This window comes from Erinaceus europaeus, chromosome 4 (assembly GCF_950295315.1).
Source record: "Erinaceus europaeus chromosome 4, mEriEur2.1, whole genome shotgun sequence".
In the NCBI taxonomy this organism is placed as follows: Eukaryota; Metazoa; Chordata; class Mammalia; order Eulipotyphla; family Erinaceidae; genus Erinaceus; species Erinaceus europaeus.
The window spans coordinates 142,261,967-142,280,696 of record NC_080165.1 but is presented as its reverse complement, the minus strand read 5'-3'; positions in this window follow the sequence as shown (position 1 = coordinate 142,280,696).

Below are 18,730 nucleotides of genomic sequence, written 5' to 3'. Positions count from 1 at the left end.
TTGATAGGACAGAGAGAAATTGAAAAGGAAGAGGAATAGAGAGGCAGAGAAACACCTGTAGCACTGTTCACCACTTGTGAAACTTCTTCCCTGCAAGTGGGGTCCAGGGGCTTGAACCTGGGTCCTTGTGCATGGTAACATGTGCACTTAACCAGGTGCACCACCACCTGGCCCCTCTCTCCCCCTCTCTATCCCTTCCTCCTCTCTCCATTTCTCTCTGTCCTATCTAATAGAAATTAGAAAGTGGAGGGAGGGGGTTGGGGAAATGAAAATGGCTGACCAGAGCAGTGAGATTGTAGTGCTGAGGCTAAGCCCCAGCTATTAACTCTGGTGGCAAAATAAACAACTCAAGTGCACACTGTTCTAACTTCTTCCAGGAGCCCCATAAACTGGCCTTGGAGGAGGGCATGGCCATGGGCATGAGAGAGACTTGCCACCTTAATCATGGCCACTTCCTACCGCACCTGTGAGGAGCCTGACTTAGCACATCTTGTTGATGAGTGCCCTGTGGGAAGAGGACACACCCGCTCTCTCCATGGACTTGAGAAAACTGTGCCATCTGCGTCCAGTGAAGTCCCTTTTCTGAGTTTAGGCCAAATGGCTCAGGTTTCATGGTAGTCAGGTGGCATAGCTGGCACACACACGCCAGTGGCAGGGTGGGGGAAGGTGGGCTAAATGTTTCTGTTGGATGACTTTTCCTTATGGTGGGAGTTGAAAAAGTTAGCCTTTTCTGCAGGGTAGACACAGTTTTTATTTATTTATTTTTTTCTTTTTCTTTTACCACCAGAGCACTGCTCAGCTCTGGATTATGGGGTTGAACCTGGAATCTTTGGTGCCTCAGGGCACGACAGCCTTTTTTGTTTGTCTGTTGTGGGGTTTTTTTTGCATAATTTTTATACTATCTCCTCAGCCCAGACAAGTCTTTTTTTTATTTTAATTTTTTTTATTTATAAAAAGGAAACATTGATAAACCATAGGATAAGAGGGGTACAACTCCACACAATTCCCACCACCAGTACTCCATATCCCATCCCCTCCCCTGATAGCTTTCCTATTCTTTATCCCTCTGGGAGCATGGACCCAAGGTCATTGTGGGATGCAGAAGGTGGAAGGTCTGGCTTCTGTAATTGCTTCCCCGCTGAACATGGGCGTTGACAGGTCGACGCATACTCCCACCTGTCTCTCTCTTTCTCTAGTGGGGAAGGGCTCTGGGGAAGCAGAGCTCCAAGGCACATTGGTGGGGTTGTCTGTCCGGGGAAGTCTGGTCACATCCTGCTAGCATCTGGAACCTGGTAGCTGAAAAGAGAGTTAACATACAAAGCCAAACAAATTGTTGAACAATCATGGACCTAAAGGCTGGAATAGTGCAGATGAAGTGTTGGGGGAGGGGTCTCCATTTTGTAGATAGCTAGTAGGCATATTTTAGTTATATTTCAAAGGGCCTGTAGCTGTACTAGTTTTTTTTTTCTTTTTTCTTTTTTCCCCCTGAACCTTAAATCTGATATGCAGGTGGATCCAAGTTATTGTCTGGGGAGATGATGTCATGGCTGAAAAAAGGACCAGAAAGCTGGATCAGGGAAGAGAGTAGTTTCCAAATATGGGAAAGGGGTATAAATATTGTTGACTGTAAACCCCATCAATTTGATGTGATCCTTTCTCTTTCTTTCTTTCTTTCTTTCTTTCTTTCTTTCTTTCTTTCTTTCTTTCTTTCTTTCTTTCTTGCCACCAGGGTTATCATTGGGGCTCAGTGCCTGCAGTATGAATTCACTGCTCCCAGGGACCATTTCCCCCATTTTTTTTCTTTTCTATTTTTATTTGACAGGACAGAGAGAAATTGAGAGGGGAATGGGAGATAGAGCAAGGGAGAAAGACACCTGCAGGCCTGCTTCACCACTCATGAAGCGTCCTCCCTGAAGGTGGGAGGCAGGGGCTTGAACTGGGTCCTTATATGGTGAAATGTGTGCTTAACTGGATGTGCCCTGACCGGGGCCCTGAGAAGTGAACTTCTTTAAAGGAGAATTGGTAACTTATCTGCTTTTTTTTTTTTTTTTTGAGGAATGAGGTATTAAAGAGGCACTGGGGAGATTACCTTCTTCAGGAGCTGGGGCGGGGGAGCAGTGGTGGTAACAGTATGAGAATGAGGGGGAGAGGTTAGCAGGTCAAGTGTCTGGGGCCTGAATACCTGCACGCACGCTGCCTACCTGGGAGGTGAGGAGGAGTATGGCTAGGTAGGCAGACTGGATGATTAAAAAAGGGAAAGAACTCAATGGAGAATGTTTTCTGGGTTCTCCTCTCATCAGATAATTAAAGGGAAATGATCATTTAAATGTGTGTGTGTGTGTGTGTGTGTGTGTGTGTGTGTATGTGTGTAAATGACTAAGTGTTAGGTAGGAAGTCTTTCCATTTCCTTCTCTACAAATAACTCTTAGACAAGAAGAGTCATGTATAAACTGAAATTCAAGCTAGAGGGAACAAAACAAAAGAAAAAGAAATAGCTTCTAAGTCTATAAAAATGATAGAAATAAGCTGTTGCAAGCTAAGAATGTTTTCTTTTCTTTTTCTTTTCTTTTTTTTTGTCTCCAGGGTTATTTCTGGGGCTCAGTGCAAATTCACTGCTCCTGGAGGCTATTTTTCCCTTTTTGTTGCCCTTGTTGTTTATCATTGTTGTTATTATTGTTGTTATTGCTGTCATTGTTGTTGGAGAGGACAGAGAGAAATGGAGAGAGGAAGAGAAGACAGAGAGGGGGAGAGAAAGACAGACACCTGCAGACCTGCTTCACTGCCTGTGAAGCGACCCCCCCCTAAAGGTGGGAAGCCGGGGGGCTTGAACCAGGATTCTTACACCCACCCTCGCTTTGCGCCATGTATGCTTAACTTGCTGTGCTACCACCAGCCCCCAGATAAAACTGTTTTCTCCTAGTTTATTTATTATTGTTTTATGTGTGACTATCACAGAGGCTACACTGAGCTCTGATTTCTAAATCACAAAAAAAAAAAATTACGTCCTTATTAAATTAATTACCCCCCCAATTCTATACTCCTTCTTAAGGAACTGGGGACCCATTACCCTTTTTAACAGTCTTTTACAAGGATTCAGTATAAATCTTTTTCCTGGCCCAAACATTCTTTGAAGAGTGAAGAAAAACAAAATATGCTCATTTTCCTTGGGAAATGAGCTGGGGCTATTTTATGAATTGAAACTCTTAAAATTCAATCATTTCATTTGAAAGAAGCCAGAACACACACTCTCTCCATGCTTCCGGCCTCTTGGTGAGGTGGGACATTTCCAAAGACTGGCTGTGCCCAAGGCCTCCAAGTTTGGTCTTTAAACCTGTTTTCCAAGCCCTTCAGCTGTTTGTGGAGAAACACGCCTTTCATGGTAAATGGAAACATATCCAAGTGTCAAGTTTCATGGTCTCAGCTCTAAAATTAGAAAGTATTGGGTGTGTGGGGTGGGGAGGAAGCGATGAGTGTAGGGTTGATGGCCATTGCTCAGAAACGCAAAGGAAATGGGACCGCACAGATTTTGTAATTTGTGTTTTGCTTTATTTTTCTCATGAAACCCAGGGACTTTTGTAAGAAGAGTGAAGAGGGATGGGCACGCTCCCCTTGGGGAGAACGTGAGAAGAAAGGGGTAGCTGTGATCGCTGCTTTGTAGCTTGTATAAAGCAGTGGACTCTACCCCAGATATACTGCAGCTCTCTGTCTTTGCTAATTTTACTTCTGAAAGCAGAATAGAAAGATGGATGGATGGATGGATGGATGGATGGATGGATGGATGGATGGATGGATGGATGTTTGGATGGATGGATGTTTGGATGGATGGATGTTTGGATGGATGGATGTTTGGATGGATGGATGTTTGGATGGATGGATGTTTGGATGGATGGATGTTTGGATGTTTGGATGGATGGATGTTTGGATGGATGGATGTTTGGATGGATGGATGTTTGGATGGATGGATGTTTGGATGGATGGATGTTTGGATGGATGGATGTTTGGATGGATGGATGTTTGGATGGATGGATGGATGGATGGATGGATGGATGGACGGATGGATGGATGGACGGATGGATGGATGGACGGATGGATGGATGGACGGATGGCTGTATATATGTTTGACTTTGGGAACTCTCTGAGTACTTGCCATTCGCTCTCTGACCTTTCCCTGGATCTTCTTCCCAGCCTGTTCTCCTCAGTGCCTCTGTCAGCAGGACACAAGGTTGTACCGAATTTTCTGTGCTTCTGAGCAAAGTCATGATGTTGAGTATCCCAGCTGCCAGAGATGGGATGGGAGGAGAGGAAAGATATTCTCCTTCACTAGGGGTGGGACCTGGCTCTCTTTTCCCTTCGGCACCACAAGTAGGGAAGAGAGTAGGCAGAATAGGCCCTTACCCTCAGTCTCAAGTAATGAGAGCAGTTGTGTCCTGCCAATGAAAACAAAGCCTTAGACCCAGTCTATGCCTGTTCATTTGTTTACTCTCTCTTTTGTTTAGGTCTTGAGTCATTTTATCTCAGTGTTCCCTTTCTTTTCACAGTCATTATGATACCCTGGCCTGCTGGAGGGCAGGAACTGGGCTTTATTTATCAGAGTCTGTCTTCAGGGATTGTCTGGTGCATAATGAGAACTCTACAAACATTTGAAAGGGCAAGTCTCTTTGGCAGAGTTACTGACATCTATATGTGAGACCCACACCCAGGACTTTGAGTGTGTGGGGCAGGGGCGTAGGTAAGGAGGCATCTACACCTTGTGAGCTCATGCTGGGGTGAGCGAGAGGGGGGCGTCTACTGTGGCGTGTAGCTGATTGAGCACCCAGTGGGTACATGTGCACCTGAACACACACACACAGATACACGGATACACAGACACACGGAGACACAGACAGACACAGACAGACACAGACACACAGACACACACAGATACACAGACACACGGAGACACAGACAAACACAGACACACACACAGACACACACAGACACACGGATACACAGACACACGGAGACACAGACAGACACAGACACACGGAGACACAGACACACGGAGACACAGACAGACACACGGAGACACAGACACACGGAGACACAGACAGACACACACACACAGACACATGGATACACAGACACAGACACACAGATATATAGACACACAGACATACACACACACAGATATATAGACACACACACAGTTACACAGACACACGGATACACAGACAGACAGACACACAGACACACACACAGGCATACACACACACACAGATATATAGACACACACACAGTTACACAGACACACGGATACACAGACAGACAGACACACAGACACACACACAGGCATACACACACACAGATATATAGACACACAGACACACAGACACAGACAGACACAGATATATAGACACACAGACATACACACACACAGATATATAGACACACACACAGACACACACAGATACACAGACACACGGATACACAGACAGACACAGACACATAGATATATAGACACACAGACATACACACACACAGATATATAGACACACAGACACACAGACATACACACACACAGATATATAGACACACAGACACACACAGATACACAGACAGACAGACACAGATACACACACACAGACACACAGATACATAGACACACACACAAACACACACAGATACACAGACACACAGAGATACACAGACACACACGGAAACAGACACACACAGATATACACACATAGACATACAGATAACACAGACATACAGAAACACACAGAGACACATACACACAGACACACACACAGAGATACAGACACAGGCACAGACACACAGGGTCTCTCAATCCAACTCAGAACTTGACACATAGTAATAAATGCTTGTTGGTTAAATTTGCATGTTTTAAAAAATATTTATTTCCTTTTTGTTGCCCTTGTTTTTATTGTCGTTATTACTGTTATTGTTCGGTTGTTGTTGGATAGGACAGAGAGAAATGGAGAGAGAAGGGGAAGACAGAGGGGGAGAGAAAGATAGACACCTGCAGACCTGCTTCACCACCTGTGAATCTACTCTCTTGCAGGTGGGGAGCCGGGGGCTCAAACCAGGATCCTATGGCAGTCCTTGCGCTTTGCACCATGTGTGCTTAACCTGCTGTGCTACCTCCTGACTCTCAAGTCTGCATGTTTTAAATCCAAGCAATACACTAAGTGGTGTTTGGAGACTCTAGCCTTCACACTTTAAAATTAGCCCAACCACTTTGGAAGGCACACTTTAGTAGGTCCCTTCTCTCGTCAATCTTTGTGGAGACTTTGATTGGGGTCTGACAAAGCCTCCCCTTACACCTGCTGGACCCTGTGGCCCCTCCTCCCCATCCCCCACAACACCTGGGGAGGGCAAGGGAGCAGCCCACAGCTGGAGAGACAGAGGGCTTCTACTGAGCCCCTGGTGCTGCTTGTGACAGTAGTCAAAAAGCTCACTGAGAAAAGAGCTCAACTCAGGGAGGCCATGAGCTGTGTTCTGGAAAGCCCCACGGTTGCTGTTCTGCAGAGCAAAGGACTCAGAGGACAAGATTTGCAGCCTGGTCTACCCAGGAGAAGTATAAAAGAAGTGCGGCAGAGGGGTAGAGGCTGGGGGACCTAGTGGTGACACACGCTGCTAAGTGCACACAGTACTAAGCGCAAGGACCCACTCAAGGGTCTGGGTTCGAGCCCCAGCTCCCCTGCAAGGGTGGTGAAGCAGATCTGCAAGTGTCTGTCTTTCTCTCTCCCTCTCTCTATCTCCCCTCCTCTCAATTTCTCTGTTCTATCCAGTAAGGTGGGAAAATGGCTGCCAGGAGCAATGGATTCATAGTGTCAACACAGAGCCTTAGCAATAATCCTGGAGGGAAAAAAAAAGCGGGGTGGTGGGGGGCTGTGGGTTAAAGGCCCTCTTTACTCACTAATTCAAAGGCCAAACAGGCAAGGCTGAGCTGTGTTGGCAGCTAACTGTTGAAGGAGGTGAAGGAGAAGTGGTGAAGGAGAGAAGATGGGGGAGAGGAGACTGGGGTCTGCTTTGGAGGAGCTGCAGAGGAGCCGAGGAAAGAGCCGAGGAAAGAGGCGAGGAAATAGCGGCGTACTTTGCTGCTTTGTTTCAAATAATTGAGATGAGGTTGCCAGAGGGGGAAAAGTTTGAAATAGGAACCTTGTGGCAGAAGTTATTGGGCAAGTCTCTATTTGTGGTTAAAACATGGTGTCAATAAACACCCTTGGGTAGTTTGGAAACTGAATAACACAAGGAGGTCCTCAGTCCCCTAGGGGACGACTAATGGGGCCTTAAGCATCTGGAACACCAGGGACTCTGAGTTTGTTTGTTTCTTTATTTTGAAGCAGGGTTATTGCTGGCATTTTGTGCCAGCAAGACGCCACCATTCCCTGCAGCCATTTTTTAATTTTTTTTGATAGAGTGAAAGAAAGAGCGACACCTGTAGAACTGCTTCAGTGCTTGGGAAGCGTCCGTCCCTGCAAGTGGGGACCAGGGACTTGAACCCTGGTCTTAGAGCATGCTAATATGTGTGCCCTCAGGTGTCTGTTTTCATAGTTAGTATGTGTCATCGGGAGGTTGGCTCGCTCAGGAGATATCTTCTGGGTCCAGTGTCTGGGATGTGGAGGGTTGCTGGGGGAAGAGTGGCCGAGTCCCTGTTCTCTAACACGGTCCTGGAACTTGGCCTTTTAGAAACTATTGAAAGCTGTGGTTCTATCCCCACCACTGCATCCACCCATCAGGTCCCTGGAGTGAATACAGTTTCAGAAGTGTCCTATGTCCCTTGAGTCTAGTCTTAGATTTCTTTTTTTCTTTTTAATTTATTTTCCCTTTTGTTGCTCTTGTTGTTTTTTTATTGTTGTTGTAGTTATTGTTTTTTTGATGTCGTTGTTAGATTGGACAGAGAGAGAAATGGAGAGAAGAGGGAAGACAGAGAGGGGAAGAGAAAGATAAGTCACATGCAGACCTGCTTCACTGCCTGTGATTCGAACCCCCTGCAGGTGGGGGGGGGGCTTGAACCGGGATCCTTATGCTGGGTCCTTGCGCTTCTCGCCACATGCGCTTAACCTGATGCGCTACTGCCAGACTCTTCAGTCTTAGGTTTCTGAATGCTTCATGAGTCTCGTGTTCCCCCAAAGTCTGCCCCCCACACCCGTACACACACCTGCAGAATCGACTGTGAGGCCTCCTCAGTGTGTGGAAACTGCCTTCTCACAGCCCCGGGTGCCAGGCACAAAGGAGTTGGGATTTTCTTTGAAGATAGAGAGTGCATCCAGGCTCTGGTCCTATTCTCTTTCTCTCTCTTTCAGTTGGGGCTTGTGCATAAACAGTTCTACCAATCCCAGATTCCTTTTCTTCCCTCCTCATTCAGATAGAGAAATAGAAAGATGAAGAGATGCCCTGCCACCAGAGTCCCCTACCCTATGTCCTGCCCAGTAAATGCCTTTTCCAGATCACACCGACTGGTCTTTTTTTTTTCTTCCTTTTTCTCGTCCTCTTTGCTTTCTTTCTGAAATAGACTTTTGATTTTTGCTTGTTTATTTCTGCCAGAGCACTGCTCAGCTTTGGCTTATGGTGGTGTGGAAGCCTGAACCTGAGACTTCGGGGCCTCAGGCATGAGAGTCACTTTATATAAACCATTATGCTGCCTCCCCTACCCCAGCACACACACACACTCTCTCTCTCTCTCTCTCTCTCTCTCCATCAGACTTATCCCTGGGGCTGACTGCCTACATAGACAACTCCACTGCCCCCAGAGACCATTTTACCTTTGATAGAGGGTGAGAAAGAAAGGAAGAGAGACAGAGAAAAGAGACACCTGCAGCACTACTCCACCATTTGTGAAGCTCCTCCTGCAGGTGAGGCCAGGGGCTGAAAGCCCAGTCCTTGAACGTAGCACTGTGTGTGCGCTACTCATCCCACCACCAGGCCCCTACTCTGCTTCAAATCCCAGTCTGTCCCTCCCATTTTCCTTTCTGCTGCCCTCCTTGGATAAGTCTTTGCTAACCTTTCCAGATAGAAGCAACTTCTCTCTTAGCATTCTTTTAAAATTTTTAAAAATATTTATTTGTTTTCCTTTGTGTTGCCCTAGTTATCGTTGTTGTGGTTATTATTGTTATTGATGTCATCATTGTTAGATAGGACAGAGAGAAATGGAGAGAGGAGGGGATGACAGACAGGGGGAGAGAAAGACAGACATCTGCAGACCTGTTTCACCTCCTGTGAAGCGACTCCCCTGCAGGTGGAGAGCCGGGGGCTCGAACCGGGATCATTTTGCTGGTCCTTGCGCTTGGCGCCATGTGTGCTTAACCAGCTGTGCTACCGCCGGACTCCCTCTTAGCATTTTTTTTAAAACAGGAATTCTGCTCAGTTCTTTTTGCCACCAGGGTTGTTGCTGGAGCTTGGTGTTGGCACTATGAATCTACTGCTCCCAGTGGTTATTTCCCCCTCTTTCTTTCTTTTCTTTCATTGCATTCATCCTTCTTCTATCCCTCCCTCCCTCCCTCCCTCTTTCCTTCCTTTCTCTCTTTCCCTTTTCTATTTTATTTTACAGGACAGAGAGAAATTGAGAGGGGAGGGTTTGATAGAGAGAGAGAGAGAGAGAAAGAAAGAGAGAGCCTTACTTCACTGCTTGTGACGCTTCCCCCGCAGATGACAGGGGCTCGAACCTGCATACTTGCACGTCACGTGGTGTTATGTACACTTAAGTGGGTGCCCCACTGCCACTCCCCACCCCAACACTGTTCAGGTCTGACGTTTGGTGGTGTTGGGGATTGAACCTGGGAGCCTCAGACATAAAACTTAATCGCATAACCATCATGCCGTGTCGATAGTCCTCTCTTGGCGTTTTCAAAAGCGTGCCTTTATTCAAGCCACGGCACTGTGCTGGCTATTAGGTTACCTACCACATGTGCCGTTCGCTGTGTGAGCACTCCAGTGGAGAATAAGTCTCTTGAATTTTCCTCAAGAGCTCACACTACTGCATTCAATGTTGAGGTATGAAAGGCTTAGGAAATGCTGGAGAGTATAAAATAATGACCAAGAAGCTCAGTTGCCTAAAGACTGACAAGGAACTGGACAAGAAAAGAGTTTAGGCTGTAGATGGCCAAGAGCCACTATTAAAACATGAGAGGGGCCCACCAAGTGGAGCCAGACCTTGGCACCTTGTGCAGGGCTAAGCGGCAGCGAGGGCCCTCTGGGTACAACACGACACAGAGCGGATCTAAGTCCCTCTGCAGACATCCTTTGTATGTGGTGCTGTGTGCAAGGTCTTCTGGCCAAAAATTGTCACCATACATATTTCATGTACAACTCCAGCCCCTGGTGGTATTTCTGACTCTTATAGATGCCCCCCACCACACACTTCTTTTCTTTGTTCCTTAAACCAAGTGGTTCTTTGCTTTTTACCACACAATTTAGGCCTTGTTCTCATTTTCCTCCCTTGGCATGTTTAGAACGCTCTTGGGAAACAGTCCTACCATTCAGAAATTCCAAATATATCCATGAGCTGTTATTATTCTTCAAGGTTACGGGAATTTTCCCTGGAAATGTACTAATTTTGAGTAGAAAATTTGCCTTTCATGTCCCCTCTTGCTTTAAAAGTGAATTCTGGTAACTCAGAGTCCCTGAACTCATATTTACTTTTACTTTGCCACACGGAGTCTGTCAAAATATGCTTTGTCATTAAAAAGAAACAACAACAAAAAAAGCAATTTTGGCTCCTTCCCCTAAATTTCCTGTAAAAAAAAATTAACTGGGCAGGGTATTCCAGTGTGTCATTTGTTACCTTCTGCATTAAGCTGGTTTTGGCATTAAGAAATGAAGCCAGCTGAAAAAAAAAAAGACATCTTTTGGCATCTCTTAACAATCTGAACAAAACCTCGAAAGCTGTTCCTTCTTCTGCTCCCAGTTTTGTAAATTAGCCCTCCCCACCACTCCAAATAAGCCAGATTGCAGGAGCTCTCTTCTCTGAGTTGAGACTCAGTTCTGCTGACAACTAAATGTGTTGGGTGTCCTCGTAGAAACAAGAACACATCCCCTGAAGGCGCCGGGTAGAGTGCTGTCAGTCTCACATCTCGCCTGACATCTTGGAGCAGAAAATGACAGTGTTAGCAACACGGCCGTGCTCCCATACGGCAGGTGTTCCGCTTAGACAGGCCTCTAGGTCACACACAGGTGGGGACCCAGGAGGCGGGGACGACCCTGTCACTGCTCTTCCTGGAAATGAGAGAGCACCACTTCACTATGGCGAGCCCCTATGAGCTAAAGAATAGATAAAGAGGGAGTGGCTTCTGTCGTAATGCCTTGCCTTAACTGAAAGGGGTGTGTGGTAGGGCTTGAAGTGCTCCACATGAACTTGAAGGGTTGGGTTTGACCAGGCTTGATGGGAAATTCAGAGTTGGGATCCCATGGCCTGATATACCCCCTTTTAAAATCTTTTTTAAAATTAGTGTTTTAATATTGGTTTACAAGATCATAAAAGTGCAATGGTATAGTTCCACATCACACCTACCACCACAGCTCTGTGTCCCCACCCCCTGCCACAGTCACCAGCCCCTCCCCCACCCAGAGCCACCTCCCACTAAGGATATCCACCAGAGAGTTCTTACAAAATCTTAGAGACAATTTGGTATTTTTCTTCTCCTCCTCCTTCTCCCTCTCTGCCTCCCCCTCCTCCTTTTTTTAATTGAGAGGTTTAATGCTTTACAGTGACATAAACAGAGTCTCATTATGTACCAGGCCCCCAAAGTTTTCTTCCTCTCTTCAGTCCTCTTCTCTACCCAGACTCCTTTGCTCTGGTGTAATACATCATATCCAGTCCATGTTCACTTTGTGCTTTCCTTGCCCCCCCTTTTACTAGTTCCTGTGTTTCACTTCTTTACATTGTACATATGAGTGAAACCATCTGGGTGTTGTCTCTCAGAGAAAAGCAGGTATAAATAAGTATAGCAGATATAAATAGGAGTCTGTAAACACAAAAAACTGAAGGATAAAACTCCTTGACTTGGGAGTCGGGCGGTAGCATAGTGGGTTAAGCGCAGGTGGCACAAAGCGCAAGGACCAGCAAGGATCCTGGTTCCAGCCCCGGGCTCCCCACCTGCAGGGGAGTCACTTCACAGGCGATGAAGCAGGTCTACTGGTGTCTGTCTTTCTCTCCCCCCTCTGTCTTCCTCTCCTCTCTCCATTTCTCTCTGTCCTATCCAATAACGACGACATCAACAACAACAATAATAACTACAACAATAAAACAAGGGCAAAAGAAGGGAATCAATAAATAAATTATTAAAGAAACCTCCTTGACTTTACCTCTTTCTGCCTCCTCACATTATTTTAAGTGCAGTTCCAGGGGATGTGAGAGAACATAGTCATTCTGCAAATGGCTTTCTTGCCTAAGGTCCTAGGGTCTCAGGTTTAACCCAAAACATTGCTATAAGAGCTGAACAGTGCTTGGTGAAAAGAGAAAAAAAGAGGAGAGACTCAAACAAGCAATGTATATATATGACATGATTAACTAAGAGGTTTCCTGCATATAGGACACTACTGAGTTGTCTCATGGACCCAGCCTTATCTTTCCTTTCTTTCTTTCTTTCTTTCTTTCTTTCTTTCTTTCTTTCTTTCTTTCTTTCTTTTTTTCTTCCTTCCTTCCTTCCTTCCTTCCTTCCTTCCTTTCTTAATGTAATAAGAGACAAAGGAAGAAGGAGAAGGAAAGGATAGTAGAAATACTACAGCACCATCCTACCATCCATAGAGCTCCCCTGATGTTTTCTGTGATGTTCCCTTGGGATGCCAGGACTCAAAGTCTGGCCTTCACACATAGTAAAGCAAATGCTATCTCCCAGCCAACTCCCTCCCATTATTCTTAAAATAATTTGTATCAAAACCAAAACCAAAACTATATCATTCAAATGTAAAGAATGTATTCAGTGGAATACAGTTGAATACATATCTCTTAGGCAAGATTATAAGAAAAATAGCAATAATCTCCAGTATGTGAAGAACATAAACTAGAAAAAAAAATCTCTGTAAAGTGGATGAAATACGATACACAATACTGCAAAATGAATCTCAACTCACATAAGAAGAAACATGGCAAATAGAAATATGCATGCTAAAGGAAGATGTAGGCACTAATGCAAGGGGTGGTTAGTCACAAGGAAGGGATGATACAAGGTGGGGCTGGGAGGAGTCTGCCAAAGGACACAGAATTAAAAAGGCAGAATCACTTCAGAAAGAAACCAAATTGAAGAAACCCACGTGAAGCTGGGCAGTTGACTGCACATATTACCATGCACAGGAACTGGGATTCAAACCCTTGATGCCCACCTGTAGGGGGCAAGCTTCACAAGCAGTGAAGCAGTGCTGCCAGTGTCTGTCTGTCTGTCTGTCTGTCTGTCTATCTATCTATCTCCCCTTCCCTCTTGACTTTCCTCTGTCTCTAGCCAATAAATAGATGAATAAATAAAGTATTTTCAAAGACAAAGAAAAATCACTATTATATATGATAAGGAGGATGAGAAAAATGATGAAAAAAAGATATAGCAATCCTATGAAGATCTAGAGAGGAAGTGATGTCATTTAAAAAGACAGAGGACAATGCATATGTGTGAATGTGTTATATATCTAATTTATATGTAAATGCATTATATATGAGAGGGTCTTTTTCAAACTGTTGCTGTTTTATCATTCTTTGCTTGGATGGCATCTATTTCTCTCTCCCCTCTCATACTTTGAAGTCTCACATTTCTCTGGCTTGTACTTCCGGGTCCATTTCACTGCAGATCAGCTTGCTGAGAGTTGAGTGTCCCTTATTCCTGTCTCTGCAGCTCTCCTTTCAGCAACTCTTGCAGGCAGGTTTGGCAAACTGCTGTGGTTTTGTAGGTCTAGAACTGCTTTTATTGTTCCTTCATATTTGAATGATAGTCTTGCAGGATGAAGCATGTGTGACTGCAGTTACTGTCTTTTGATACCTTGATTATATGTCACCCCCTGTCTTCCGGTCTATGGTTGGCACTGAAGTCTCACAGATGTGAGTCTGACTAAGCTTTGTAGCAGGCCTTACATGGATGGAAGCTCCAGCTTTCTTTAGACTGTTGAGCCACTGTGACTGTTTTTTTTTTAATTGTTTTTCTTTATGGGGGGGGGATTCATGGTTTATAGTCAATGGTAAAATATAGTAGTCGGTACCTGTGTAACATTTCTCAGTTTGCCACATAACAATTCAACCCCCTCTAGGTCCTCTGCCATCATGTTCCAGAGCCTGAACCCTTCCCCACCACCCCAGTCTTTTACTTTGGTGCAATACCCCAAACCCAGTCCAAGTTCTGTTTTGTGCTTTCTTATTTTCCAACTTCTTTTTAAAATTATTATCAGTGATTTAATAACGATCGACAAGATTGTGGGATAAGAGAGGTACAATTCCATACAATTCCCACCACCGGAGTGCCATAGCCCATCCCCTCCATTGAAAGCTTCCTTTTTATTTATCCCTCTGGGAGTATGGACCAAAGATCTCTGTGGGGTGCAGAAGATGGAAGGTCTGGCTTCTGTAATTGCTTCTCGGCTGGACATGGGTGACGGCAGGTCGATCCATACTCCCAGCTTGTTTCTACCTTTGGGCCACTTGTGACTTATCACAGCTTTGGGCATCAGTAGAAATTCTCAAACCACAGAAAGAAAAAGTTCTGTTGAGGAGTTTCTTCACTACCTACCTGCAGCATTAATTTGGGATAACAACATTTAAAAGATGGGCCATGCTGGGGAAACAACCGAGCTGGCAGTGCACAGGATTTGCAAGCCTAAAAAACTCTTGGTTCCATCCCTGGCACTGTCCATACTACAACGGTGCTTTGTTTTTTGTTTTCTCTCTCTCTCATTCTCTCTCTTTCTCATGTAAAACTATCAAATAACATACTTCTTTAAAAAGAGATGAATTTAGCTGAACAAAAGTAAGTCATCAGGCATCTCTTTTAATAACCTAAACAAACCCTGTTATAGGCCAGTTAATCCACCCATTGTATTCCATTCACTCGTTTAACCTGAGAGCACTTAGCTAGTGTGTATCATGTGCCTAGTCCTTTCCCTGCCCTCTGCTGTGTGTTACTGGGTAGGTCTACTAATTGCTAGCCTCTTGAAACCTTTTCAGAACATCTACATTTAATGAATTCAATTATGTCATCAATCGGAAATCTGCTATTCTGCACTGCACTGGGGCATAACTACACAGGCAGCTATAGCTTTATGCCTGAGGTAACGGTTCCAGGTGCTGGGAGAATCTACGGTGCCTTTTCTGTCACAACAAATAATGTCATCACCAGAGCTGCCTTAGTATTACTCTATTTTGCTGATTTTTGATTCGTTGTCAAGTATACATTTAGCGATGTTTCTACTTTAATATTAAATAGATTTATGGTAGAGATGGTTCTCTACAATCAGAATATTTCCCAAATCATAACTTTTCATTATTTGGCCATTATTTACAAATCAGTCCATGATTCAGTGGAGGATTTGTTTGTGTGTGTGAATATTTTTCCAATTTTAGGATTTTTTTTTTTCCCCACCAGTGGTTGTCTGGGGCTCAGGGCCTATAGGATGACTCTGCCATTCCTGCCAGTCCCTCCCCCACCCCTCCCTTTCTCTTTTTTTTCTTCCTTCCTTTTTTTCTTCCTCTCTCTCCCTCTCTCTTTCTCTTTTCTGATAAATGCAGAGAAAAATAAAATGGAAAGAGAAAGGGAGAGAAACATAGAGACACCTGCAGCACTGTTCCACTGCTTATGAAGCTTGCCCCACTGCAGGTGGGGACCAGGGGCTTGAACCTAGGTCCTTGCACATGACAACATGTGTGATCTACCTGGTGCAGCACTGTTTGGCCTCAATATGTTTTCTTTTATTAGATTAAAATTTCCCTTTTTTATTTTGAAAATTAAACTCCCACCTTCCTGCCTTCAATGGGTGACTTATTGGAAGGTTTCATCTAAGTTAATTTTTTTTAAAATGCAAAGTCGTGTTTTTCAAATACTACTCTTATTCTCGGTACTGCCGATCAAAAATATCCAAGTTAGAATGTTTGCCTTGTTCCTGAGTTTGGATTCTGTGTGTTTTGGTTTTGTAGGATTTATTTTTCATCTCATTAAACTTCAGCAGAGATGAAAAGTTTTGATTTTGTGCAGGGAAAAACATCAGAGAATCTTTATTGTTGCCAGTGATTACAGTTTAAAAGTCTTGCATTCGAACCCCAGTTCCCTAATGTAATATATAAATCTCATTAACCTTATAAGTATGGTTTTTCAAGAGCAAAGAACTGCTCCTTTCTCTTATTATCCCTAATTTGCATACCAGCACATAGTCCAAAAGTTGGCAGATAATAATATCGTAAAGGGCACTGAAATATAAGAATAGCTACAAACTTGCAGTCGTGCTAGGAAATATTCCCCCATTAGTGACTTTATATCTGAAAGGCAGGCAAACAGGAAGCTAGCAACTGCTTGCTGTCAGTCAGGATTAGAGAAAAGCCGGTTTACACCAGGAGATATTACCTCCTCTTTGGGGGACTGTCAGGCTAGGATGTTGAATCACACAAAAGATCCTCACAAGGAGACTGGCTGCTGATTGTCCATATGCACAGAGAGTGACAGTAATGACATCCCCCAAGAATGGCTTTTGGCAGATGGAGGAAATGGGGCTTACTGGGAACCATCCAGACAGGTTATGTCATCCCTCTGAGAGAGACCCGAGGCTCCATGTGAGAACTATGCTTTCCCTGCTGCAAAGCCGCTGCTGCACCTCCCTCCCTCTTGTCCCCCTATGAGTAGACTGCTAAGAGGGGTGGCCCCCGCCAGAGTCCAGAAATAGGAATCTGTCACTTAACACCCATCTGGTTCTTGTCTTCAGTCATCGGTTGGGGGTGAGGGAACATCAAAGTGCTGAGCACAAGTTGACATCCAATTAGGTGGAGTTTCCAGAGGGTTCTTGTTCTCATACCAGTTAGCGCAGGTAAGGGGGGACAAGGGGTAAGCAAAGGGGGTGAAGAGGGCCAGGCAAATAGCTTGCAGGGACAGCGCATCTGCTTGGGTCACCAGTGCGACCCGCCATTCAGTGCGGCTCCCCGCAGTACTGGAGGAAGTTTTTGGAGCTCTTCTGTCTATCTGAAAAGGTCAGCCTGGGCAACTTCCACAGAGTTTATACCCCAAATTGTCTACCTCCTATTCCACTGTGAAAAGTATAGAGTCAGAAGGCCAGGTGGTAGTACACTTGGTTGAGTGCACATGTTACCTAGGTTTGAGCCCCTGCTCCCCACCTGCAAAGGGGACTCTTCACGAGCAGTAAAGCAGGTCTGCAGGTGTCTCTCTCCCTCTCTCTCTCCCCTCATCCTCTCAACTTCTCTTGTCCTCCTAAAAAAAGAAAGGAAAGTTTGGGGGGAGGTGGGAACATGGCTGCTGGGAGCAGTGGACTCATCATGCAGGCATCAAGCCCCAGTGATAAAACCCTGATGACAAAAGAAATAAAAAAAAAAAAACAACAACAAAAAGTATAGGATCAGAGGTACCAGCAGCTTGGAGCAACTTCCTTGCTGCCAAGAATACAGGTCCACAGCTTAGAAATCTGCCCCTTTGCAATTGCCGCTGTGTGATGGGTTTTCTTTTCTGAGTTAGGCATCTCTGTGTTTCTTCTCTGGCCACTTACTTTTCTGTTTTGCTGAGCCTTGAGTTTTGCTGCAGATTTGCTGTGTCCATTTTAGCTTTGTCTCTCCCTCAGATGGATTTTAATAGCACACACTTGACTCAAATCATACTGTTATAAGCAAGTGATGTAGTAATAGCGGTATGTATATATGATAAAAGTGTTTGTCAATTAAAAAAAAAAGTCAGTCTATCATCATGAGGCTCTGGAAACAACAACAAAAACTCGACAAAGGAAAGAAGGAGGAAGACGTCTACAATGTAGTCTTCAGCCTGGGAGAAAATCCTTGAGTAGCTGGCAGAGTGTGGAGAGAGCGTAGGCCAGTCTGCAGATAATTGCTGAGCACCTGTGATGACTCTGGGGGTTCAGACTGAAGAGTCACAGCCTATCCACAAGAAGACTCCCCTCTGACAACCTGGACACCACCTGTGAAGTGGAAAGTCCTTTCTATGTTATGGAGACATGGGCCCTGGCAGAAGTGTACATATGATCAAGTCAGCGTCTTACCTTGAAGTCTTGAGTCATGTTGATGAAGTTGGGGATTATAAAGTGTGACCATGCAGTGAGGCCCCCACATCTGGAAAAGCCAGGTCCAGAGGGGAGGTGGACTCTCTTCTCTCTATATGAAAGAACAAGAAGGAAATGAGAGTGAGAGACACCCAAAATGGTACTCGTGAGACACTGAAACATGGGGTGGGGGGAGATACTGAAGTTTCTCTTCTTGTGTTGGGGGCCAGACTAGATTCGGAACTGTGTACACAGCAAGGATGACACTTTTCCAGAGGGGCTGTCCTGTTGGCCTTTGAGTGTATATTTTTATTTTTATATTTATTATTTATTTATTTATTTATTTATTTTTGCCTCCAGGATTATGGCATGGGCTCAGTACCTGTACTGCGAATCCACGGCTCCTGGAGGCCATTTTTTCCCCATTTTGTTGCCCTAGTTGTTGTTATTATTGTTATTGTTGCCATTGATGTTGTTGTTGGATAGGACAGAGAGAAATGGAGTGAGGAGGGGGAGACAGAGAGGGGAAGAGACAGATAGACACCTG